This window comes from Chlamydotis macqueenii, chromosome 5 (genome assembly GCF_036417535.1).
Source record: "Chlamydotis macqueenii isolate bChlMac1 chromosome 5, bChlMac1.mat, whole genome shotgun sequence".
In the NCBI taxonomy this organism is placed as follows: Eukaryota; Metazoa; Chordata; class Aves; order Otidiformes; family Otididae; genus Chlamydotis; species Chlamydotis macqueenii.
The window spans coordinates 16,206,043-16,233,412 of record NC_141560.1 but is presented as its reverse complement, the minus strand read 5'-3'; the positions used below and the strand labels follow the sequence as shown (position 1 = coordinate 16,233,412).

General features: G+C 39.1%; 1 protein-coding gene across 3 annotated transcripts in view; it reads left to right on the top strand.

Annotated features, from left to right (window-relative positions):
- TUNAR (transmembrane neural differentiation associated intracellular calcium regulator) overlaps positions 1–27,370 on the top strand; it is a 174,774-nt gene that overhangs the window by 92,365 nt on the left and 55,039 nt on the right. For all 3 annotated transcript variants that reach the window (XR_015258728.1, XM_086749359.1, XM_086749358.1), the window contains exon 2: positions 17,756–17,875. The gene's annotated coding sequence lies outside the window, so the exon portion shown is untranslated. The remainder of the gene's footprint in view (positions 1–17,755; positions 17,876–27,370) is intronic.

Genomic DNA, 27,370 nt, shown 5'->3' with positions numbered 1-27,370 from the left:
CTATCACTACTTGGACTGGCTGGGCGTTGGTCTGCAGATGGTGAGCAGTTTCATCACTTGTTTTTCTCTCTTTTTTTTTCTTGCTTTCCTTTTAATTACTATTATTATTATTATTAATTTTGTATTTCAACCATTAAACTGTTCTTATCTCAAACCACAAGTTTTCTTACTTTTACCGTTCTGCTTCTTTCCCCTCTCCCTCTGGGAGGGTGGTACTTAGTTGCCAACTGGGGTTAAGCCACGACATAAGATTATTCAGTTTATCAGCAATCCAACCTACCAGTTCAGGAACTACGGTATGTCAATCTTCTACTAGAAAAGCATATTCTGCTAGTAAATAGTGGTTTCTCTATATGTAAGATAAATGATCATTGAGACAATATTTAATATATGAATAAAAATAGACTGATTAAGTAAAAAGAACATTTGATCAGCCTTTTGTCAGGCAGACAAGAATGCCTATGTTAACTAGCAAATTGACAGTTTAGTGAAGGAGACTTCATCTACAGAAATACATGCCGTGTCATCTTAATAAAAGAAGGCATCCTACAAAGGATTTAAATTATATTTATGTACCTGACAGAAAAATGTAATAATAATCATTTTATTTATGCTGAAGACCAGGCTAGCTATTGACTGTAATGGAGGTCAGGTGCTTTATACCTGCTGAGGATCTAGCCCTATTCTTTTTCAAAGCTAGATTTCTTAGCAGTATACTGATGGGTAAAAGGGAACAGGAATTAGAGCAAAACTGGGTCTGAGCACTGAAGCTGCATCCTGCTGCTGTTCCAGGCAGCTTCCAGGGGTAAGAAAAGAAGACTATTAAGTAGCAAACACAAAGAAGACATGACTGTTAAGTAGCAAATACAATGTCAGAAATTGAATGTATGTACTGTATTCCCAGCTCTGCTATGGACTTGCTATGTAACGTTAAAGATCTTGCTAAACCTCTTGACTAATAGAGTTTTTATCTGAAAATTACAAACGCTCACAGGCATGTTTTTGCATCTGTATGTAAGCAGTGGTTTATGAAGCACCCTTAAATGCTCAGTGGAAAGACACTGAAGGTTTGTTACTGATTTGCTGTGTGCGACTGATAAAGATACAGCAGTTGCCTTTACAAGACAGACAGCCCTTACTGGTGGGATGATGGTTGCATCTGTGTGGGTACATCCCATATTAAATCTTTCACCTTAGGTAAAACTCTTTGGTGCTCGGAGTTAAGGATGGGTCGAAGATCTTGAGTGCAAGCAAGTCTTTTGAAGAAGTGTATGACTTTGGGTGAATTTCCCTAGACTGAGAACACAGAAGGATTCAGAATAAGCTTCAAGCCCAACAGAATGTATATGGAGACAGAGAGTGGACTACCAGTTTGAGCAGCCACGTGAAAGAGGACAGAGAAGAAAGATGGGTGACTGTGATAAAAAGGAAGCTCACAGCTGAGATATCTGAAGGGTCCAGGGAAGAGTGGCAAGTCATGAATCAGAATCAGTTGCAATGCTCCACTTTCAATGAGAGAACCCTTGACATCTTTTATGCTGCAAGAAGCTTGTCAGATCTTGTTGCAAACCAATTCTTGTTCTAATTAAAATCATAATGTGTTCAACACTGAAATGCAAAATACTCATATAATTTACTTGCATTCTTCTACTTGAGTTGGCAAGTCAAAACAGCCATACAGGAAATGGGACTGCAATATGCTCTGAAAGCCTATGTGCAGTGTTCATTGATCAGACAAACATTTCCTGAGGTGCATGATAAAAAGCCATTCCCAAAAGCCTTAGTACCTGGGACAGACTGTGCAGATTGCCCACCCAGGCTACCTACTGTTGTTTCATGGAGGTATTTTGGCTTACAAACAGTGGGGACACAGTGTTATATTTTCATGTGTTTTTATTATTAATTAACAAAAACACGAACAGCATTGGATCAGCAATCCCATGTTTCCAAATGTAGGTGTTTTTGGGCACACAGGGTTGACACGCCTCAAGCCTACACCTCATTAGTTTACTGATGTTGCATATCTGTATATCTCAGGGAATGGAGTAGGTGTTTTATATACAAATAAAAGATGTGGGTGGAGGACGGAAGAGGGCTGAATTATTCACTTTTCTGCCCTGCAGCTTGTGTAATCATGCGTGTGATGGAAAGTGAATGTAAAATAGCATAAGCAAGGTTTGGAGCTGGTATAAATTAGTACAGCCCTGTTGAAGTTGACAAATGTGTCCTGGGCAGCTGCTGTGAAGGGTTAGACCTGCTTGATATTCACTGCTGTGAATGACTAAAGAAGAATCAGGTCTGAGGTCCCAGGCCTTGTTTATAGATACTAAATAGCCATAGGAAAGCACAGTGGAATGACCTGAAAGTAAAGATCTTCAAATATTATTTTGAGGCGTACAGGTTTCTAGACATATATACAGGTAACTGGACCCCACTGAAGCAGACAGATGTCAGCTGGCTGCTCTTGGAGAAGATGGAAAATTGAGGGCACAAAAGAATTCTTGTTCCAAGCCATTAATTGGCTCTGGGATTTGATACTTCATAAGCAACATAGATTGGGAATAAAACTCTCAGTCTATGTGACAGTGGCATGGGTTAGTACACAATGCAAATATAAGGAAAATACCACATGAAAAACCAAATGCAGTTTCTAAGTAATTAATTGCTCAGCACTGGCAAAGCAATGTAACCATTTATTAAAATAGACAAGGTTTTGTGTGTGATTCACAGCTGAATTGCCTGCTAATTAAGAAAGAGCTAATACTCATTTAGATAATAGTCTTGTCAATAATTGTGGACAAAAGGAAGAAAAATTTTATTAACTGGAAAAAAAACCAGGATGGATGACTTACAGATATTGAAATCTGAAAAAAATACTAAGCTTGAGAAACGTTGTTACTAAATGGTACCGGATGCTTCCTGTTGAGTGATTATGTTCTATTAGACACCTGCCAGCATACTTTTCTCTCATCACTCATCATTATCATCGGTTATAGTTTTATTATATATCTGATAATGTGCTCAAGAGAATACTTAAATATACTGTAGGAGAGTAACGAGAGTGGGACTAAAAATTTCGTTGTATTATGTTGTTTGTTTACCTACTGACAGAAATTCCTGACTTTACAATGTGGTATAAAGGCACAGTTTTCAAAGGTCTGTAGACATCTTATTTCCAAAATATCAGTGAGGGGCAGTCCAAGCCCCATATAGGGTTTGGGCTACATCCAGTAAAGGACTTGGGTCTCACAAAACATACCTGGTGAGGTAAATGGCTTGCAGAGTGGGATTCAGGATTCCTGGGGAGACATGGCAATCCAAAATGAAATACAAACGGGAGCTCCCAGCAGTAACAGTAAGTGCAGAAACATTCTGAAATCCATCCTAATTTCCAGCACTATTTGCTCCATCCTTGCAAGTTTCATGGGCCAGGACCTTGCTTTTTTTTCTTTCAAAAAAACTGGTCAGTATTGACTCTTTTCATTTACATGACCAACAGTAGTGTCCCTGCCATCACCACCACCTTAAAGGATTACCTAGAGGTTACATCATTTTCCTGGGAAGTGGGAGACTCAGATTTGCCCTTGTCAGGCTTCCAAAGCCTTCTACTTCAGACTTACATTTTAGGGACGCTTGTACACCCAAAATGCCTGGGCTTTGCAAGAAGTGGATCTCAGTTCTTCAGGTTAAACAGCTAAATTGCACAGCGTGAGCCAGATATCACCTTGATCACAGAGCATCAAACAGAAAACTACATAGTTCTTTTTCTGACACATTCCTGCAGTCTCCTCTGGCAAAGGTTTATCTTTTTCCATGCTGGAAAAGTTTATGTGCTTTTTCTATAGACCTAGGGAAAGCTTTTGCATACCTAAACTTAGAGATCTGTAGTATAAACTTCAGCTTCTAAGTGAATCATTGAGGTTCCCTTTACAGTCAGTGTAGAGGAATGAAACCCTCTTGAGTGAAGTCTTATTGTATTGTAAAGCAGGTGTGCAAAATAATTGAGTGAATCCTGCCTAAAAATATGTATTTCTCACCTCTAGTGAGCTTAAAGCAACTAGAGAGAGGCATACATATTGGTTACATCACTGTAAGATAAATCCCTCTCTAGAGTTTAAGGTCTCCCACAATAGAAAGTCAGTAGAGGAGTTAATACAGGGTGAGAAATGGACACTGCTCCCTGTCTCCTTCAGCTTCTCTGTCTCAGACTTCTTTCAAATTTACAGGAACACATAATTGTAACCAGTTGTCCCCTTGTTATAATCAGAAAATCAGTTGTGTTTTGTTAATGGAATGAAATAAACTAGTAGCTTAAAATGTTATGGCAAAGAGGAGACCTGGTCAAGCTTCACTTCAAATACTGGAACGTGCTGACTGTGTTGTCAAAAAGTTATGAATATAGGTGCTAATAGATTTCAGTCCTGAATCCCTATTACTACATAGCATTAGATTGTTTTTCTTCAGGTCTAGGCAACTTTTCAAGACTGAAACTGTTCTATATTCAGATTGTTCTGCCAAAAAAAAAAAAACCAAACCTCAAACAAAACCAAAATAACTTGTGTGCCCAATCCAGTCTTTACAATGTAGTTCTAATGAGCATAATGTGAACCAAAATTCAGCATGTGCTGTTATCTGTTGGACTTTTTGGAAGATGAATATATATGGCACAATTTTCACTTTCAACTCCTTTCTGATGAACACTTGCGTCATCACTGATTGCCATTAGGGAATCTGTCAACACTCTCTGTGTAGTGTAGTACATTATTTATGACTAACGATCCACAGGTAACAAACATATGAATAGTCCATTAGTGAGAAGTCACTATTTGACAAACTCATTTCAATAAACACTCATTTGTTTAGGTTTTGTTTGCAGTGCCCAAGCTGAGAAATGTGATTTTCCCCCGATTGTTTATTTTGCAACTTGATGCTAAATCAGGAGGGAGAGGCCTCTTTTGGTGAGGACTGCAAACACTTCTGAATCTAGAGATCAAATCTGCTCTTCTATGACTGTACTAATGATTTTTGATTACTCATACTGACAAATATGAAGGCTTAACTGATGGCCCTAGAGTGAGTACAAAGAAGGTAATTTGCTCAAGGGGCTTAACACTGATGTCTTGAAGAAAGAGTCCTTAGAATGAATTCAGCCATGCACTCATGTCAGGGCCATCTATTGCTATTTTTCATAATTTAAAAAACCTGTATCTTTAAATGTTTTAATACATTTTGTCTTGAACAGTACAGAGGACTTATGTAAACATTGTTGTGACATCCAAGATCTTGCCAGGGAAAATGTATTATCCAAAGATGGGAAGAGTCAAATTGATGATGATACGATTCTTCATAATGGTAAAGATTACCAGACATAGGTTTACCAAGACTGTGGGGACACAGTCTAGGTTTATAAATAGTTCACTGGGTCAGACATCCTAGGGCTGGAGCACCTTTCCTGTGAGGACAGGCTGAGAGAGTTGGGGCTGTTCAGCCTGGAGAAGAGGAGGCTCCGGGGAGACCTGATAGCGGTCTTCCAGTACCTCAAGGGGGCCTACAAGAAAGATGGGGAGAGGCTGTTCAGCAGGGCCTGTTGTGATAGGATGAGGGGTAATGGTTTTAAAATGGAGAGAGGTAGATTTAGATTGGATATTAGGAAAAAATTTTTTTACAATGTGAGTTGTAGAACACTGGAACAGGTTGCCCAGAGAGGTGGTGGAAGCCCCATTCCTGGAAACGTTCAAGGCCAGGCTGGATGAGGCTCTGAGTAACCTGATCTAGTTGGGGGTGTCCCTGCTCCTTGCAGGGGGGTTGGACTAGATGACCTTTGAAGGTCCCTTCCAACTCTAACCATTCTATGATTCTGTGATTCTACGATTTAAGTCTCTCTTGTCTTCCTGTACTTTACCACATTTATGTTAGATTTGGAAATTCTTTAGATCTTCTTATGTCTCTGTATAGACACAGTGTGCATGAAATAAAATCTAGTAAAACTAATGGACCATAGGAGTCTGTAACTTCACACATTCTGAAATTTACTTTGAATTAGGGACGTGAACAAGCATCAAACCTATATCAAAATTCAGCCAAATCCACTCACAGTTTCAGTGTGAGAACAAAGCTCTACTAAGTGTTTGAGATTCACTTGGTCCCTGTGTCAACCTTTGCTTCTCATTGGGTTCATCAAGGCTTTTAGGAAATACAGCAACATTTGATGAAAAGCAAGCCAGATCTGCAGGATGATACTGTATTTTCATTTTGTTTGTTTTACAACCTAGAACTTTTTTAATACTAAAGTACAATGACTTTCAAGAGAAAAAAGTGTGATTGTAGATGGTTTAAAGTAGACCATCTAAAGAGGAAAAAAAAAAATCATTTCATTCTCTAAACTCTTAGAAGCTTTTGGAAACTGATGAACCTTTCAATACTGGGGAAGTAGGACGTCAATGTTAAACTGGAAACATCATGCCAGTGTCAGATTCCTTATCTTTTGAGGCATCTTGGAGCTTTTACCTACACTCTGGCTTAGCCCTTTTCATGAAGTGATAACGACTCTGAAAGGCATGGAATGTTTTTATTTTTGTTATCAAGAACTTTCCCTCCCTTTCATTGCTAAGTTAAAAATAAAGACAGGGAAAACTAGCCAAGCAGTTCTCTCTCCCTCTAAATCACCTTGACGCTTGCTGCTCCAAACAGGCTTATATCCCAGCTTTGCCTGGCTGTTTGGTAGGCTGGTAAAGAGATGAAGGATGCTTAAAAAAAAATATTTCTGCAGTGAGACTCAACAACAAAATACTGAAAATGTCTTTTAGGCTGTTTCCTATTGGATTACTGAACTTCTCTCTGTTCAGTCAAGGTATTTGGATAGCTGTTCAGTCAAGCTCTTCCTTAGAGGCCATTTACCCACAGTATAGGGACCCCTCTGCCAGGGTCACCTCACTCCATTTCATCCTAACAGCCTCACCATCCCCTTGTATGTTACTGCAGGTCAAATCTCCATGCAGACTTCTAGTAACTACCTATCTTTCGCCTTTATGCCTTAGGCTGTGCCTCTTCAACAAAGCTCCTCCATACTATTTTATTCCTGACTCTTCTTTTATCTTCTGATTGTCTGCAACCCATTGGCTCCTTTCTGGGCTGCCCTACCTCTCCCTGCACCCCCACCACTTGTCTGATGTGTCCTGATGTTAACAAGCGGGCCCTTGACACTCTTTCGATGCTGGCACCAATAGCTGACATTGGATATTAAATTTCATTCACTTGTAAGCTTTGATTTGTTTCTCCAGCCTCCTGGTGACTTAGAAAGACACCATTAAAACTACTTACATGTAATTAATCTTTGTGACCATTAAAAGAAGTTTCAAGTCCAACTCTATGGCAGAGACAAAATTCTACCAGTGCAGAAGTAGGAGAATTTACTAAGCTCTCTCATGTATTTGATGCTTACTGGACGATATGCTCACCTTTATTGTCCTGGACAAGAACAGAAGGTAGCCTGACACTGAGTCTGCCTATTAAATATTTACGCTCTACCCATTAAAAGAAATGAATAGCTACTGAATGCTGGAACCTTGGTAACACTGGAACCGAAACAACAGGCACAAGTTTTAGTTGGCATTGGTTGGAGACATCATCCTGAGCTCCTGTCCTCAGCAGAGACACCTGTTCTCAGATGACAACCAGACACTTCTGAAATGGAGCTGCTGAAACTCTCGGAAGCAGAAGAACTACAGGGACAGGAGTATGCAACTAGGAAAAACCTGCCATCAAACTGCATTAGAAGCTGTAATGGCATCCAGAAATCTTGGGAGTATGTTGAAAGCCCCACATGTAATAAAATAGGAAGATTTAAATTATTTTTTTTAATATGTAAAATGTCAATCAGTGGAGCACTGTAGCAGCATGGACAGCAATGGGTGTGACAAAGGAGATGCCAGTTGCCAAAAGCCATTGCATCACCAGTCAAAAGAAAATCTGAAAGCTATCTGTTGATGTACATAGTGGATCACAGTGTCCTAAAGAGGAAGTGAAATGCATAAACATGCTGGCTGGAGAGTTTCTGCTTTTGGGAGCTGGCTCAGTCCTCAGCAAAGCCTAATTTTTGCCCTGTGCAGTGTTAGCGTGGAAAGAGGGCAAGAGCTGGGCGCCTCATGTCACCCCAGTACATTTGATGCAGGTCTGAGAGCAGAGCCTGGCTGGCACTCAACAACTTCTCTGCTCTCCTCCTCTTCTTGCTGCCATATGGAGACCTTTTCTTTCATAAAAGCTACTGATCACGCTCCTTGAGTCCAATGGCCTTCAGGAAAAGGGTGAATTTCAGTCTTGTGGTCTGAGAAACCTCTTCATTTTCTCACCATTTTCTGCACTGAGTGCAGGACTGCAGCAAAGTTCTGGCAAAACTCCTGCCACTTTTCTTTTGCAAAGAAGGCATCTGTCTGGCAGTGCCCTCAATCACAACCTTTCAGAGAGAGATGCCCAAAGCATAATAAACAAGCTGAAATTATAAAACCATTGCTGTCACACAGTTTACAAGTTCTTAGTTGAGCTGTTTATGATTTGCTGGTTGTTCTCATTCTGCATAGCAGCATGTAATTAAAATATTCATATGCAGATTGCAGCCCATTTAGGGCTGAATCCTGTTAGTAAATTTGTGAGTAAATTTTACTCCTGCTGAGTAAAATTTGTGTAGTGCTGAGAGATCTCAACTGCCAAGGAAGTGAAAGGTGGCTCAGAGTAGTCTGAGCTGCCAGCATCTGACAAAGTGCCTTAACATTGATTTGTTCTTCTGTTAGGATAAAACTGGCAAGGAACGGGGAAGCAGTTTAGGGCTCAATTAACAAACAGCCTTTGAAAAATGTATTTCACTTTCTGCCTTAGGCTTTGCCTTAGGGCTAGCCCTGTTCACAGAGCTAAGACTAAAAGAGCAAAACTGCTTATATACATAATATCCTGTAAACAGTCATCCCCTCTATAACACGGGCAATTCAAAACATCTCAGTGTCACAGACACCTCTGGAAAGTGAGTCAGTCAGGCTGGTATAGAGTCAAATCATTCAGTAGAATATCTAAGATTGATTTTTTTAAAAAAAGTTTTTGTAGTATTTGAACCAGAGAAAAGTAAAATAGTATCTTTTGGATTTGGGCACAAACTAAACCGGCCTGAAGGAGTCATATGGCTCCTGCCTAGGGCACAAGGAGGCTGTTGCTTTGTGCTGGACAGGGAGAATATTGTGGTGCAGAGGTCAGAGCTCTCCTGCTGTTGGAATGCACATTAGGTACATCTGTTAATTATGACAATGGCCACTTCTTTCCTGTTGCACTTCGCGAAGGTCCAGAGGGCCTATGCTATGGGTAGTTTTGACTAACTCACTTATGTATTCTTACCAAAGGTTGTGTTATGACAAAGAGGAATGTTTTTTGAGAAGTGTTTTTGGAAAAGCAGTGGAAGTAATCTCTGCAGAGTTACTGTGTCTGGGGCCATGGTCCTGTGGTTCACCTTCTAGAAGGAGCTAATGCCTGGAGAGAGGATGTCCCACTGCTCCTCTCCCTGTCTGCAAATCATCTAGGAGACTGAGGAATTGAGACTCTTGAACACATTACAATCCTTGTACTCCCTTAATGGGGTCAACTGCTATACTATCCTTGGCTGAATTTTCTGAGGTTTTGCAGAGGTCTTTGTGCAGAAGCTAAAGCTAAATCAATAAAAAGGCAAGACATGCATTCATCTGCTTTGGATTGCTAAGTTTATTTCTGATTATCTGACTTTATGAGATCTTTTTGCCTCTCTTTGCATTCCAGACAAATTTAGCTGGTATCAAGAGAGAATAAATCCTTCCAGAGTAAAGTGATTCACTGGGAGTTTACCTTCAGTTTGTCTATACAGTTTCCCCAAGTTATGACAGTGCCGAAATAGGAGATCTACTTAACATTTGTATTTATTTTTTCCATTTTGGAGAGTAGAGAAAGAGTGTGTCTGATCACACACTTTTTTTTTTGCTACATTTGGAGAAAGGCACAGTGTAATCTTTCTAAAAAAAAAAAGCTGATTCAAGGTTTCTCAGCACTGTAAGCAAAACTGCATTTTGCTGCCCCAAAAACAGAGTTGAGGCCACTTTTGCCATGGGGAAAAAAAGGGATAAACAGAAAGGATATGTGAGAGGATGTTGCATGGTGAGAGAATGAGCCCTGGGGAACCAGGCTTGCTGTTTCTGCTTCTGCAGGAGTTGCAGAGCTGACATCTGGAAAGGAGTCACATCACCGTATTTCGTTAGCAAGAGAAGCCACAAGAGCCAGCCCACCGGGAATTTATACAGACTACCATAATTTTGAGCAACCCACCTAATCAGCCTCTAAGAAATACAATAACATGATTGCATTCTCTCTTTCTTAAGTTTTTGTGCTGAACCTATATGAAAGATGCAGCACGGGATGCAGACGGAGGAACAATGCACATTCCTGTGTTCTCTGCCATCTCGCTGTGGTATTTGTGTTCTGTAACAGAAGGAGCTGTCCTAAGAGTGATGGTAAGAGACAAAAACATTCTCAGAGGCTCTTACAAAGGTTAGACAAAATGAATTTTTTTTTTTAAATGTATATCAACTGCACAAACTGAGGCTTAAAAAAAAAACTGATATGTTATTTTTGTAAATCCTAGGAGTCCCTTTGAAAGTCTATTTGAAGTCTAATTGATCACAAGCTTGTGAATAACATGCGTGTTTCATGAAAGGTTGATTAACGACTATAAGCAAGCACAGGATCACTTAAACCTATCCAAATGGTAGTAACTGATCTAAGTACACAACATTCTGTAATCACTAGCATGAGTGGCAAATTCTTAAAGCACACTTCTTTTGCAATCATAGAGTGCTTTTTGACATTCATTGTTGCTGGGGAATTGAAACTGCAGTTGTTATCTAGATTATGTAAATTCAGTTTTCCACTGGAAATTTAATTTTATTTTTTAAGACATATGATATGAAAAAAAATACCAGAGCATTTAAAGTTTCCCCTTGAAAAGCCATTAAGATTTTAAGGAGTCACAGTGAAATATTACTGTCAGTTAAAGATTAATAGTAATTTTTTTCTTCTTTGCTGAGACAGGATTTTTTCCCACAGTCCGGGATACTTGAGTGTTTCATCTTCTGTGGGGGTGAAGCCCTTGATTTTCTTGCCATGATATATTTTGATATGGTACCTGCAGCTGTTCTTGGTAGATTGATTCATAATCTAGTTTTACACACAGATCTAATAACAGGGGCATTGACATTTTTTTTTTCTCAGTTCTGTTTTATTGTCTACCCCTATCATTTCATATCCTAAGCTGATAGGGCATGAAATTGTGTACCAATATGCTTGTACAGCACCTGGTAGACTGGAATTCAAGTGGGATCTCTCAGTATCATGTCCATCATAATTAACTGTTCATGTTGCATCAGCAGGAACAACTCTTCTGAATTTGTGCAGAACTTTCAAACACTCTCATTTTATGCAGCCCTTTCAGTCATAGACTGACTACCTTATATTTTGCTAACCATGCAGAAACATTGCATATCTGCATATCTTCAGCTCTGCCCATCTTATCTGCTCCTTTCATTTACCTCCTTTTCTCTACCCTTCTATTCTGCTCTGCCCGTCCATTTATCCCCTTATTAAGCAAATGGTTCAGAACTTTCTGTGGTATATTCCAGAAAGTCACAGCTGACAGCCTTTGTTTGACTTTTGTGCTTATTTGACTGGACTTTGTGCAATCAGACAAAATCCTGACTAGGTTTAGTGGAGTTGTTTGTGGTATAGATTAGGACAGAACTGATTTGTTACGTGTGTAAAGTCTCCAAAACTCACTGCAGGATAAGGAAAGGAGTGGTTAAAAAGGAGGTCTTCTGGGTTTCTTGAAAAAATCCCAGCAAGTTACTTCCAGTTCAGATCAGAAATACTTCAATGCTATCTGCCATGGTACCTTGATATTTCCAAATACTGTCTCATTTAGAAACCAGAATGGCAGAGATCCTTGCAAATGAGAGTGGGGCTGATAAAGAAAAGAATCATTATGATGTTTCAGTTCCTCAGGAAATGGTGGCTGCTGAGTGTGTGTGGAAAGACGAGCTTGCAGTCAAAAGCACAGTTTGTAATCATAGCTTGTGATCCTCTTCTAGCTGTACCACAGATTTGCTGTAAATCATTTCATTTTTCCCAGTCTCAGTGCCTGTAGCAATACAACTTCTTTACCTTGCAAAGGAAATTATGAGGCACAACTTTGTTTCTATTGCAAAGCAGTATAGTATTCATTTGTTGAAAATCAGTTTGGGAATCATAGACTGGAGGCACTTTTTATTCTTTTCCCTTTTTTTCCCCTTCCCATGCAAAATATTTGCACTTGTGGCCCCTCTTTCATCCACCTCATGTTCCAGTCGCTTGTCTTAATACGAACAATCTCTGAGTTGGCAGTATTTCATGCGGGGCCACTGCACTATCTTCAGCTTCTCTGCAATTAATATTCTGTCCTGTCATTTAAGTTCAGCCCTGTGTTCCTAATGTCAGGCTGGCTTTGTTTAATATGACCAGCAAGACAGCATATGTTTCTAAGTTGAGTCCCACTGCCATTTCTGGAGGTATCTCCCATTAATCAAGAAGGCTACTTTATCATAGTACAGCTAATGTTATCATCAAACTTTAAGTACAAAGGTGGAATAATAATGACGCCTGCTTTGCTAAATGGAGTTAACACAGCAGAATAGCTTCCCTGATGGTTTATTATATTGGTCTTTCAGAACATTGACTGATTTGTTTTTATCACCAAGAAAGCTTTTGTCTTATGAAAAAGACGTAAGACCACAGGTCAATGTTTTTCACGTCCCATCTCCATAAGAAGTACATTGCTTCATTATACTTTGTATTCTGCCACTGCAATCTGTATGTCACTTAAATTTATTTGTCATGATACCACTGCCAGGCTGCCATTAAATTGTTAAAGGATATTCAGGAAATGTTGCTGCAGTAACCTTTAGAGGAAGACATATGGAAATGGACTATATCTGTTAATTAACTTTTTGATACACAAACCTTCCAAAGTGTAAGGCTTGGTATGGATCACTACACGTGCGTAGAATATTTAGAGTGATGATGATCATGTTTCTTTTGTGAGACAAAAGACCCTCCAAGTTTTGACTACCTATCTATCTATTAAAACTAGGAGACTAAAATGTTGAAGAACAAAAATGAAGTCCATAGAAAGACCACAATATACATTTATCTTCTGTCTGTCCACACTGGTCTCCAGAAATAGAATGACCTGTGATGCCTGCCTGTCTCAACAATGTTTAAAAATTGCAGCTCACAGAAAATGAACAGGCAACATAAGGGATACATAGGAAAGTAAAACATGTGGATCAGTTTGAGAACCCATGGGAGAAGGTCTGGAGGTGTTTCAGGTTAAGCTGAACCAGGGATCCCAGGTCTTGGACACATCACCCTCCCCTTTGGAGAAGGAGCTGTCAGAGAAGAGGTCACTAACTCTAAGCTAACGAGCTGTGATGGTTCCCAGACAAGTCCTGGGAGACAAAAATCAGACTGCGGGCAGATAAACTGAAGCTGGGAAGGACTTCTTCCTGCTTCAGACACTATGATCTCTAACAAGATGAGTATGTTAAGGGATATTTAGAATATTAATTGTTCATACTCAGGGTTGCTCAGACTTTCTGAACCTAGAGTTCTTAATGCTGATGACACAGTAATATAAATACTTGAAGATGGCATAATGCACTGCTGAAGAAAAAGGATTGCTATTTTTTTGCTTAATAAGCTTTGACCTGCACCAGTTCCCTGACATGTTTTGGTGTGGGCCCGCACAAATTCTTGTGGCAGCATGAAGTAGCATAGGAACATGCTCTGTTTTTGGAGATGGCAGAAGGGAGGAGCTATGTGTACCAAAACAGATTTGGAGTTAGAGTGGGAGCAGTAGTCCCAACGGGTAGCTGCTGACAACATGGAATACGGGTAAAGGCAGAGTGAGGCTGGAGCAGGACATACACTGGTTACCCAGACAAGTCTGCTTAAGTGAAAATGTACATGGATAAGTGTGATATCTGTGAAAAGCAGAGTGATAAACAACAGAAGGGAAATCTACAGGCTAGGGAAAACAGAATTGTTTGCTCTGAAAGGAACGATGCCATCCATCAAACCTGGCAGAAAACCCCAATTTTCCAATGTTTGACCTACCTGACCCCACTGTATGTTAGGTAAGAGCAGCAGCACAGTCTGAACAGCCTAAAAAATTACTAGGGGGCAACTGAAGACAAGCTTTTTTTCCTATGAACATCAAGGTAACTAGAGGAAATAGAAAGTTAGTGATAAATTCACGTGAAAGACGGAGAACTAAATTAAGATTTTTGTACTTTCCTAAGCACTAGATTAGCCGGAGATTTCACAGATAGCACTGTGAATTCTGATTATGTGCATGTGGCTAGAAAGCTATACTCACAGCATCTCTCAAAACGTTAGCCTGTTTTTGTTCTTTTAGGTTATTACCTGGCATAAACAGTATAAAACAGGTTGCAGGAGCTCTATATTCAAGCTGAAAATATTCAGAGAATGCAGCTGTGGCATTATATGTTTGAAAGGAAAAACTACCGAGAGACCAGAAAAGACCAGAAATATAGGAAGGCAATGTAATTATTGTTTCCATGTTCATTGATGTCTCATTAGGTGAAAACTGAAACAGAGGCATTAGAAAGAACTGCAGTGTATCTTTCATGCAAGTTTGCTTCTCACTACAGTGTATTTCAGTGCCCAAAATTACATTTCTGGAAATGTTCTTCCTACTGAATTTACTGTTTTCATCAGAGTTATGATTTTTCATTATTTCTTATAAGCTTAGGGCTAACTAGTAATTATCAAAATTTCTTACTTTTCTGAAAACAGTCTGCTCTATGAAGCACACACCTAGCTGTGGATGCTCACAAGTTTTGCTTGGCTTTTGGGGTAGTAGTAAGCCCCTAACCTGTTTAAGAATTCATGGTTTTTACATGGGTTGGGTGAAATAAAATGCATTGTAGCATAGACATAGAAGAAGAGAAATTGCTTTAAGGAATATTCCAATGCAGTTCACTAGCCATTAAGTATTGTTCTACTTCCGTGAGCTTAAATCTCTACTGACATGAATCTTTTATATCCTGCAGTGGAAGTTGTAATACTTGGATAGCTAATATAGTCAGAGCAGTTTTTCATTAGACCTGAGAAAGTTTGGAATTGCTTGTGATCTTTGAGCAATTGAGACTCCATTTTGCGGTATTGAAAAGTTTTTATGTTTTAATAAACAAGTATTCTTCAATGTTTTCCTGAACTTGATTTTATCTATCCTTGGTTTAAAAATAAAAAAAAAGTTCTTTGAAGTGTGTTTTTGAGACCAGCAATCTGCAGGCCTATTTTTGATGTAGTAGTATACGTTGTTTCTGCATCCTTTTTATCTGCGACTCTTAATGTGAGTTTATTAGGATGGGAATTAGAACTAATAACATTAAATAGAATGAGGAGACAATGACAGAGAAATAAAGGGGTATTGCAAACGTTATAGAGGCAGCTTTAACAAAACCAAGGCCGAAACTCTTCTACACATATAATCCTGTGCCAAATTCATCAGCTGTTTATGCAAATGATATATACTGAAATTATAACATGTTTTACTGGAGTAGTATGAAACAAAATTGTTGAACATTTATTCATTAAAAAAACATACTTGAAGCTATCCTGAAACTAATCACATTTTAGACCAAAATGAACTGAAAAAATACACATTTATTTTTCTTAGAACTCTAGGTTGGTACCTGTCTCCTTTCTGATTGATGGCTGTGTGGCTGGGTTGGCCTCTGAAATGTTTTGAGGCTCAAGTTAAGTGTCTCCTCTGCCCAAAAGAGCTTTGAGCCCCTACCATATGTGCATCACTACTGCCAGGGTATACTGGGGGACCCAGTTTCCGGTGTTGATATGATTCCAGTTTGCCTAACAGTAGACACTAAGGACCTCTCAGTTGGCCATCCACTATGCAGGATAGGCCTCAGCCACCCACAGTCCAAACCTGTCCTGCCAAATGCTTTTCATTTTTATCATGTTTGCCAAGTTATATGCACCAGCTGTACTATAGCAATTGTTTCAGTACTCTAACACACAAGGAAGGTAACCTAGCTTCAACAAGGTAAACCACCTTTAACAATGAGGTAAATCACCTTTAAGAATAAGATAAATCACCTTAAATCAAATTATTCTGTATTATTCTGAAGACGTTGGAGGTAATAGTCCATAGATGTGCAGTAATTAAAGAATAGTTGTGCTACAATAACTTTGTGCCTCACTGCTTGTGTTTAGGCTCTTACCTTCTGGGGACAGTGATGTAGTCTGAGATGTTTCTCTTCTCAGTTAATAGAGGTTGGCTTTTTATCTCAAACATGCCGTGGAGCTAAAAGATTGCGCTAAGGCAGCAGGGTAGGAGGTAAATTAGAAGCGGAACAGAAACTTGTTCCTGCGTGACTCCTTAGCATGCACCTAGGACCTTTGAGCAGCATCCAAGACTGCACTTAGATTTGTGTTTTCAGGTTTTAACACGGACCTGGGATGCAGAAGGCAAGAGCTGGAGATGGTGAAACACATGTGGTGGGAGGTGTGAAGGCATGGAGAGCTGGATCCTAGTAGGTGTTAGTCATGTGCAACAGCGTAATGAAGGAAGCAGTATAATATAGAGACAGAGATGAGAGCATGGCATGTGAAATGGAAGTACAAATACAATTCTTCTTTACAACCGACTGTGATAAGCCATTCATGGGTCCTTTTCTGCAGGACTGCTATTTGCCCAGTAGGTTCCTGTGCTGTACTGTGACATGGGTGTGACATGGGACTATTCCTACCCAGGGGCAGAAATTTGCACTGTGCCTTGATGAACTTAGTGAAGGTTCTGCTGTCCTAGTCTTTGAGTTTATTAAGGTCCTTGTGTATTGAATGGTGATTTGATACCTGTTGTAGCCATCGTTCCCCTAAAATGGACATTATGTTAACCTTTTTTCTAGTCATCAAGGACCTCCTCTGATTGCTGCAGTTTTTCACAGGTGATAGGCAGTAGCCTCACAGTCATGTTGGCCACCTCTGTGGGCATCCAAACTATATGCAGAGGTCCAGGAGCGGGCTTTGCCTGTGAAGACAAAGGCAAAAAAGGCATTCAGCCTTTCCAGTGTTGTTCACTACTAGTTCTTCTCTGCTCATCAGCACACCCACGTTTTCACTGAGCGTTATTTTGTAGGCTCAAGGACCTGTAGAATCCCTCCTTGTGTCAGCATGTATAATTTGAGCTTCAGATGCTTTGTCTTTCCTGATTTGGATCCAAATCGTGTGATTGTATGCCTTTTTCTTGCTTCCATTCCTTGTACTCTCAGTTTTTGCATTTTGATCATCAGCAAGCTTCTTCCTAAGCCAACTGACACATCTCTTCTTCGTGTTTCTGAGATTGTGAACTTTTTCCATGTTAAAAATATCTTACCATCTTCTAGTCTTTTTCTCATAAATAGGTGGATTGGAAAAGAGAAAACAAGTTGAAAGACAAAACTTCAGAATAAGCAATCTGATTGGCAAAATCATAATCAAATGTGAAAGTTACTAGGAGAAACTGCAGGGCTACAGTCTTTAGCAAAATAATGTTTTACTGTTATTGATTAATTGAAATGTTTTTTTTCTTGGTCAATGTTTGTTCTTCATTAATCTCTTTTCTCCCCACTGTCCATAGGGGATGAGCACCATGTAACCAGACAGCTATAAAGCCTCAGCTGCAGACCACTGGCAGGAGTCTGTAGATCACCAGTCTGGGAAACCTCTGCTTTAAATCTCTAAATGACTCAACATTTGTGTAAGTCAGAAACATTCTGGTATTATGTAGCTAAGTAATTTTATAGACATGTTCATTGTAGTGCTAAGAGGTTCAGACACTATATGAACTGTTTACTAATGCAAATTACCTCTCTAATAATTAGGTAATAAAAATGGAAAGTGTATGTGAGCTATAAATACGTCCTGAAAATGTGCATGAAAAGCTGTGTGCTGTTTACAGTCTGTTAAAGAAACCCTTGCGACAGTGACACATGACTGTCTTATATAGGTATTTTGGTGGTTGTAAGGTTTGGGATTTTTTTTTTTTTTATTAAATTTTGGCTTAAAACAATATTGGTAAAAAGTTCCCATTATGTTGGTAATTAAGGCAAAATTCAGCTATACTTCTTAATAATCCAAATGACATGTAGAAAATACTGTATTGACAAACACTCGGAAAATGTTATATTATCCTGGGCAACTTGAATATTTCAGGCAAAGACAAATATTAATATTTGCACTTTTACTTCCTCAGATACACTGCCCTTTTTCACTTTAGAATGAGAGATATTATGTAAATGCTAAAGTACTACAAGGGGGAAAAAATTTGACTAATATATGTTGAAGTGTTTTATGAATGGAAACTGAAACACAAGCTATAGAGAAATCACTTAAGTCACTGCTGAGATGCATCCATCCCTGGTAATGCATAAAAGCTAATTAACAGTGCAGTGAACTGAACACAATTCAGAGGGAAGCATTATTAGATGAGGAAGTACAAAAGACAGTGAATTGTCTTTCAGCTTACTGACTAAGGATAGGTGAATATCTACAAATGTCTGTAACTGACCTTGACAGCAAAGAGGAAGAGTCTGTCTGGAGATGTTCCTCCAGGTGCTGCGTATGTAGAAGTAATAGGATAAAAGAATAGGTGATCAGGTTGTGATGTAGAAGACTAAGGCCTTTCCATGCTAGTGTCTGGCAGCTATTGAGGCTGCATCTATATAATCCCTAAATGCAGATAAGAAAATATTTTTACCAATTAAGCACACCAGTATATGCCCAGGTAATGTAAATTTTGGGTTTCTATTGTCTATGTAGCATCTGTAACTGGAGAACAGCAAAAGCCACTGAACACTGAATCCCAAGCTTGGATATATTTCAAGGCAAGGAATAGGAAAACCATTGTTTCGTGCATTTAAAACTCAGCTAGAAACTGCTTCTCAGAGTATTTTGAGAACAGTCCTACTCTCACAAGGAAGTGGACTTAATACTCTGAATAAATCCTTTTAGACTGTATTTCTTGCTATGATAGAGTTTCCTAGTGTCAGGCCTGGCTGAATAGGCTCAAAAAAGTTATTCACCTCATACACTCATTTGCACAAACCTTGCTGTTTTCATTCTGGGATTTTTCTTTGTAGGGACACTAGTGCATAGAATGCTCTGTGGAAAATAAGTGCCTCATCTATGCCTGCTTCTCGTAGTATCATTTTCCTCTCTGAATTTTCTTACTGTTATCTAGTAGGTTTGGGATATGGAGTTGATGAACAGTAAGAGGCTACTACTGATGTGATCGAGGACAACTAAAATGCAAGACAAGCCTCAGTTCTCCCTTGATTGCATCTCTTTTGCTCTCACTTTCATCCCTCCTAGATTTTTCAGCATTTCCCCTTGTTATAGGTTTTCTGTGCATGTGATATGTGTTCTTACATCACTGTCAGAATTATGGAACTTCATAGCTTTAGTCTTCTTTCTTCTACTGAAATGACAAAATTAAATGGAACTGTCTGCATCATTTTTTAGGTCAAGAATAATTAATGTTCTAACAAATTATTTTGTTTCTATCCATGATCAGTTACTTATAGGAGTTCTCCTTCTCTGTTGATATCCAGAATGAAGGTTTAATAGTGCTGCACCTTATTTTGAGTGATCTTGGTGAAACTCAGTAGTTAGTCAACCTATCAAACTGTGCTGTTGTTTAAAAAAGTTGTGAAGAGATGGGCTTCCTCCTTGCTTGTTTGCACTGAATGCTTGCTGTATACCTTATTGACTAACCAGTCATTTGAAGAGTTCACATAAAACTCCTTCATTCCCATCAGAAATACAAGAACAAAAAAAATACCCCACAAATTTTTTTAGAGTATTTTAGTGAACAGCTTTTGGTCAGTTGCTGTTTTGATGAGTGCCTAAGCTCTGCAGATGAAGGTCCAGCAGAATTTGTGGGAAAGTGACCTCTGTAGCAACTGGAAGCAAAGCTATAGTAGATGGATACTTTAACTTAGCCATTGCACTAATCTATGTGAAGTGACAGTCAGTTGGCAAAAGGAGCCAGAAATATTTTCTTGAAAATGTTTCTGTTCATATGAGTGAGAGTATAGAACTTCTAGTTACACTGCAGTAAAAACCAAAATGAGTGAGAGAGAGGAAGATGGTATGAAAATAGCAATTTGAATTATGCTCATAAGGAAGCATTACACATGGCACCACATAAGGTGTGAGTTAATCATCACAAAATTCTTTGGAAGTGAAATCAGAAAGTACAGAACACAACAAGAATGATTTTCAAATGCAACAAAATCTTGTTTCGAAGTTTTTTACATTTTAAAAAGTAGATCCATAAATTAAGGGTAGATTGAACTGGTTTGTGAGAATTCAAAGAACTTGGCAGAATTCATTCATCCAGTGAAATTAATTTCAGGCTCTTTTTAACAGTTGATATATTTTCCCCTGTAAGGTGTTTATTGATTGCAGTAGGCTCCTCCTTGCTGGAGACTACCAGAATTCTGTGCATCACCCCTTAGTAAAGCAGTGCTGGCAAACCAGGCTCCAGCATCGTGAGTGAGCTTAAGTATCTTTGCACCTTACATGGTTCCTTCATGGGTGTAATTTAGAGAAGTGCTGGCAGTGCATACTGGCTGCACTGTTACCTGGACTCTGCAGCATTGTGACAGATTATAACCAAACCTGTGACACCCAAAATGGACCCTCCTAGCAATTTTCCCCATTGCTTCTGACAAGAGTATCTTGTCTTTGCTGAGTTTGACTGTTTTACTCAGCAGAAAATGTCCAAGTGTGGCTCCCCATGCTGGTTCCCATGCTGGTGCTAATCTAGAAGTAACCAGGAAAGAGAGAAACAGGAGGAAAGAGAATCAATGAAGTAAATGATGAAAGGAAGAAAAACATGAAAGTGACTGAGACAAATCAATTAAAACAAACAAAAAAATGGACGAAGGGGTAAATCCTCTCTCCAGGCCATATGTGTCCCTGGAGTCTCACCAGTGCAGTCCTAACCATGATGGATTGCCTAGTGTAGCTAAGATAGTCCCTGAAACATGACATTTGTATACAAGACATTTCTGCAGCATGATGATGTCTTCTAAAAAGCAGTTGTGTGATGTGTGGTATCCAGCCTTCCCTGAAAAACTGAGACTTTAATGTTGATATGGGTCATGAGGTGGTTATGGATCTTTAGTGCTAAGAGTTACATATACCCCTGAAATTAATTTGACCACTATGTACCAAAATCTAATTTATTTTCTTATCATTTCCCAACCATTAAATTGCTAGAGCTGAGCTGTATAAATGCTTTAAAGAAAGGCAGCTCCTAGTCACTAAGGAATATTGCAGAAAATTTGCCTTTCAAGCATGGTTATACAACGCCCACGTATTTTAATTAGACTTTTGCTCTCAAAGTCCCACTTTACCTAAGTGGCATGATCACTGAAACACAGTAGACATCTATGATAGCAAATGCAACCTATCTGCTCCTTCCAACAGTGACTTCATCTTTAGTATTGTCTCTGAGGCATGTGAGCCCCTAGCAGCTACTTCCAGTGTTGTCTGTAATTAGTGCTTACTCAGAATCAATGTTGTTCTCTGCTATCAGAAGTGCAAGGAATGTCTGTGTAAGAATTGCGTAGCTTTAATTCTCCTGCAGAATAGTGATCCTCCAGGAGGAAAGTAAAATAAACAGTAACTTAAACTGTTCTCCGGGTAGCTGAAAACCAGGAACAGGACCAAACCAAATTATTCACAAGATAATGCTGATGTTAGTATTTTCTCAGTAAGAAACACCAAGCAAAGACAAAGTTTTTGAAGTAACTAAATTCCAACTAATTAAATGTTTCCCTTCTTCCAGTCTTACTTGAGAACTATTGCTGTATTAAACTCTTTGGCGAGCACAGGAAGAGCGTCATGGTTTTATCCCTTAACTCCTCCACCCCTGCAGCAGATTGCTGCTTCTTGTGTTTTCTGTGGCATGTTCTGTTACAGAGCATGGAGACCTATTTGAGCAGGCACTGAATACAATTTCAGTGCACAAACAGAAAAAGAAAGCCAAATTGTACATTTGTCATATCATAAAAGGATGATTTGTGTGTATAGGTGGCAACAATCCATTTCTATTTTTCGGTCCAGCATTCTTGCACTTCTAACTGAGCAGACCAAACAATTTGTTTCCATGTAATTGTGTTAAGCCTACAGGCATCTGAAATTCCTGATAATTGTGCTATGCTTTGTTATGATGATGAAGAATTGCTACGTATGCTTCTGCCATGGTCATTAGTCTTACTTTGCATTCCTTCCCCTGCACCTGCACTGAGATAAATTGGACATAGACCCTAAAAGTCAGTGTCCCAGTGAACTGTATTGTTGTAAAGTCACCTTTCTTTATTTTGCTTTTTTTGACATCAGTTGCTCTTTCAATTCTGAAAGTAGGAGATGTCAGAGTTTTTTTCTCCCACTGTCTGATTTAGAGACTGAATACTTTATAAAACATGTCGTCTTTAGTCTAAAAGCAGGAACTAATTCCAAGTATAAGTGCCTTACAAAATCAGTGAAACAGTCCTACGTAGAGACATTGAGAACTGGTTTTGGAAAAGAGAGAAAACAGTCTGGGAGCAAAAAGGAAGTGTGGGCTTTGCCCAGAGATAAGAGATATAGCTGATAAAAATTCAGGAGTATATCGATGGGTAGGGGAATTTGAACAAAGCTGTTTAAATAAAGAGAATGAGCAAGGTAATAATCAAATTATATAATCCATAGTGAGCATTTGCAGCAGTTTATTTTACTGAGTGGATAGTTTACTTCTCAGAGCAGTCACTACAATCAAGTAGGAAGAGAAACACAGTCAAGCATCTGCTGCATGTTTTCTTTCTCTCGGTGGACACCATAGTTTTCACCAAACATGACACATACACACAAGATGCATGTTGGGAAGAAGCTCAAAGACCTTACTCAGTCATCTAGCAGTATCTAATCTAATAGAACAGCTAAGCACCTAATGGATAAGTTACATTGGGAACTAGACCTGTGTAAACCTGCATCCATAATCACATTTGTTATGGTCAATTTCTACAAAAATCCCAGTGGAGAAGTTAAGATGAGACTAAATTCACAGAGATCACATGGGTAGTGAGATTGTCTGAACTTTTGTAGGGAAATTGGTTTAGGGAACTGATTATTACAGAACATTAAGCTATTGACAAAATAACTATGTTTTGCTTAGATTCTCTTAATGAATGGCAACTTCTCTTTTTTTTTTTTGTCAGATATGAACTGTCAAAAAATGAAGTTGTGTTTCTATGTAGATACATTGCCTCAGTGCATCATGAGTCTTTTGTTGCTTGACATCTTAATTTACCAGAACTGTGGTGATTTTGCTGTAAGGTGGGTCAGCACCGAAGTGTCTGAATACATCTAAATGATCAAAGGTTACTAGCTGATGCCATCCATGCTCCAAGGTACTGCAGCATAGGCCAGCTCCAGCTTGGAGTGTAGACAAGTTTGCCATCTACTAAGCCTGCATGAAGAAGCTGAGAGGTGTGAATTTTTAGCTCAAATACTATGATAATGCATCTAGATGGCTTGAAAACTGGAGGAAACATGGAGTGAGTTAACTCATGGCCATCTAAATATGAACATGTAACTATGCCTTAAAATGACCCTTAAGCCCCAAGATCACTCTTCTGTAACCCTTTTGAAAGTGATTACTGGTGCTTTCTGCTTGATTGGTTTGGAAGACAGCATATGCTGTACATACATCCTTATACTCTTGAGGAACATATATGAATGAGCTTGTGCTGTGCTTTTCTCCTGTTAGTCTTCTCTTGAATTACAGGAGGGAAACCATTATAAGCCACTTCTTATGAGTGCTGCATACACTGTGGCAGAAACATGGCCTTTCCAGATACAACTTCTGCTCGAGTTTCTAAATTCCAGAGATTCAGCTGGCATCTGAGAAACCTCAATTTGTTATGCCTACCTGTAGGACTCTGTGGGCTAGAGGCTTGCTTCCATCACCCACGCACAGGAACTGCTGCCGTTTCAGATGCCCTAGAGAATACAGGACACACTGACGAGGCTGGGAGAACCACTGCCAGCAGGAGGACAGCAGGTTATACTGTCTCAACTCAAACGGCACTGTCTCCCTCAGTGTGGGCGATGAATTGAGCCCTTGGTATCAAAGCCCTGATTAGAGTCGATAAAGATCAAGCCTGGAGTCACTGGAGCTGAGTGATTCAGCTCAGCAGCTACTGGTTCCCTAGGTTAGGGTGAACCCAGCCGTGCTCTGTGCTGCATTGGCTAGATTTCTGCTGAGTATAGCAGATGGATGAACAACTAATGCATGTGTGTATGCCTGCCTTTAGATAACTCTGTTTAGATAGCCTAAACACAAAATATTTCCAATGGTCGAGAATGAATTTTTAGAATTTGAAAGGTTAATTGCAGAAGCTTTCTTTCAGTACTAATGCAGAGCAATCAGAGTGCCTATAAAGTCTAAAGTATTGTGGGGAAGTATCTGTCCTATGGAAGGTTATAACTGGAAACAGAGGTGTTTACCTTGTATACAAAAATTAACATATGAGGCAGACCAACTAACAAATGAGCCTTCAGGCAGGTTCCCAAAGGGAAACAGAGTCTATTGCTTTACAATAAGATGTTTTTAAAATGCTAGAAGACACACTATTGATTGGTGGAATATTAGAAGAGTCACCACTGTTTTTGAATGCTCTGATCCCAGTAGCTTTGTGGGGCATGATTTCCCATTCCTTATTGACAAGGAAAAGGTGCACCATTTTTTTCAGTAATAGATTTTTCAGGGAGTAAAGGGCTGAGCTTTATGTGCTGTTTCTGTGCTACAGGGCTGGCCTTGTTGCACTGAAGACAGAGGTGCGGTAGCATTCACATGTGCAAAATTTAATTACTCTGATTTATCAAGCAATTATTTTTCCTCCTAGTTTTATTTAACTGTGGGAGATCTCATCCTTTCTTTAAGCATAATGAGTGCATTTGCTCCAGGAGGCAATTTGCCATTCACAGATGAATTCTCTTTAATAGTGGCTTTGCCTTTATTTTTCATTTTCAAATGAAATTACATTCTTAATTTGTTAGTAAATTTGTGTAGTAAATTTATTAGTATATGAGAACTGTGAATTTTTTATTGCATTTTGACACAATTTCTGCAGGAAAGTGATTCCCATCCAAGCCTTCGTTAACAATAAGGTTAAGCTATGGTGGTGGAAGATGGAAATTTTGAGTTTGAACCAGCAGGCTGGAGAAGGTCTTGTATACAGAGTTTCTATTTCCTGCATGAAAGCACTTAACTTCTAATCTATAACATAAAGGACAATCACCGCTTCCATTTTTCAGCTATTTAAATTAATTAAGGAGTCTTCTATTTCCAAAATAGTTGCTATAAATGCCAACATCTAAGAGACAGTTTGAGTCTGTAAGTCTCTGACTCGCACAAGCTTTTAGTGCACAGTTTCAGCAAGGGGACAGCATGCCATCTTGTTGCTATTACCTGTGATTGGCACAGTGCTCAATGTATTTGCTGATTGTCACTCCTGTTCAGAAGCATCTGACTCTTCCTTGCATCATGGGAAGAGCTTTTTTGTGCTATGTCTCTGGTTTCTTCTGAAGGATCAGATAAATCAAAGGAGGTGATTTTTGTTCTGAAAAAAATCAGCTCAATGGGGAAGAGGGTTAGTTAGGATGTCCTGCTTCCACTGTCCTGGGAGTAAATACAAGCCTTCTTTAAGAGTCTTTAAAAAGAATCATGATTGATGAACCCTCAGTTACAGGATGACTGAGTTTGTATCAGTCACAAGATGTGACTTGCATACGGCAAAACTCCAGATTTCAGTGGTGAGTCTAGAATGTGACAGCATCCCTCACTAGGCTGTGGAAGCTGATTCCTTCTGGTTTTTCCTCCATTCCGTGTCCTTCTATGCAAACTGAACATTTTCCAATATTTTGTCCATTTTGCTTTTAAGCATATTCCATTGCAAATTTCTGTTTTTCTCATTTGTAATTTCATATTATCTATTCTAAAATATTTTGCTAAATTGGTCTTTATAACCTCCAATTCATGTGGAGAATTTCATCATGCTCTCCTTTTACCAAGCCTTATAGTTTTTTTGCATCACTGCTTATCGCATACATATAGGGTGGCATGTTACAAAGCCTGTAACTTAGCTTTCAGCAGCTCCCTTTCCCACACTCTTGAGAGTAGAAAACAGCCTAATTTTCATTTGAAAATACATCCAATTGGAACAAAAATAATTAGGATGCAGCAGAACAAAAACTCCATGTGGACCACAACAGGAGAGAAAATGCTCTTCACATGGTTTTTTTTTGCTTTCATTCTTGAATGCTTCAGAGTTTTCACCTGATTGATCTGTAATAGATACATTTAATGTAGTTGCAATTGAGGATTCACAGCATCTCACAGAGTCATAGGAGGTCGAGGTTAGAAGAGGCCTCTGGAGACTCTGCAGTTCAAACCTCTGCTCAAAGCAGGGTCAGCTACAGCAGGGGTTTTGAATATCTCCAGGGATGAGACTCCATCACATCTCTGGGCAATGTGTTGCAGTATTTGACCACTGTCAAAGTAAAAGAGTTTTCTTCTGAAGTTTGAACAGAATTTATGATATTTCAGTTTGAGACCACTGCCTCTGGTCTTTTTGGAGCCTTATGTATAGCATTGTGAAAGAAAAATTCGGTAATATCTTTGATAGTACACTGAGTGAATATTTGAGTTAGTCTATTTGTAGTTCCCCAAATGCTAAGGCAAAAAGAAACCATTAGAGCCATGTAGTCTAGCCTCCTTCAGAAGAAGAACCATAAAGTCAGTGTCAGTAATTTCCACATAAAGCCAAATAATCTTCTGTTGCAAGACAATATATTTCATAGGAGGGACTCATATCTTCAAATGCAACCAGAAGTAAATGAGAATCTATTGCATCCATGAGTGATTTGTTCTAGTAGTTATTTGTCTTTATCCAAAAATATAGAGAAAATCAACTTATAAGTTCACAGAAAATAAAGCAGGAAGAGACTTGGGATGTTATCCCCCTTTGCCCGAAGATGTGTCGTTTACACCTAAGCCTTTTTTTGGTAGGTGTTTGCCTAACTCTTTCCTTAATACGCCTCAGCGATGGAGAACGAGCTGGTTTTTTGTGGACAATTCTGGTTGTTCAAAAGTTTTTCTAGTGTCTTGCTTTAAATTTTCCTTGTTGGTATTTAAGTGTGA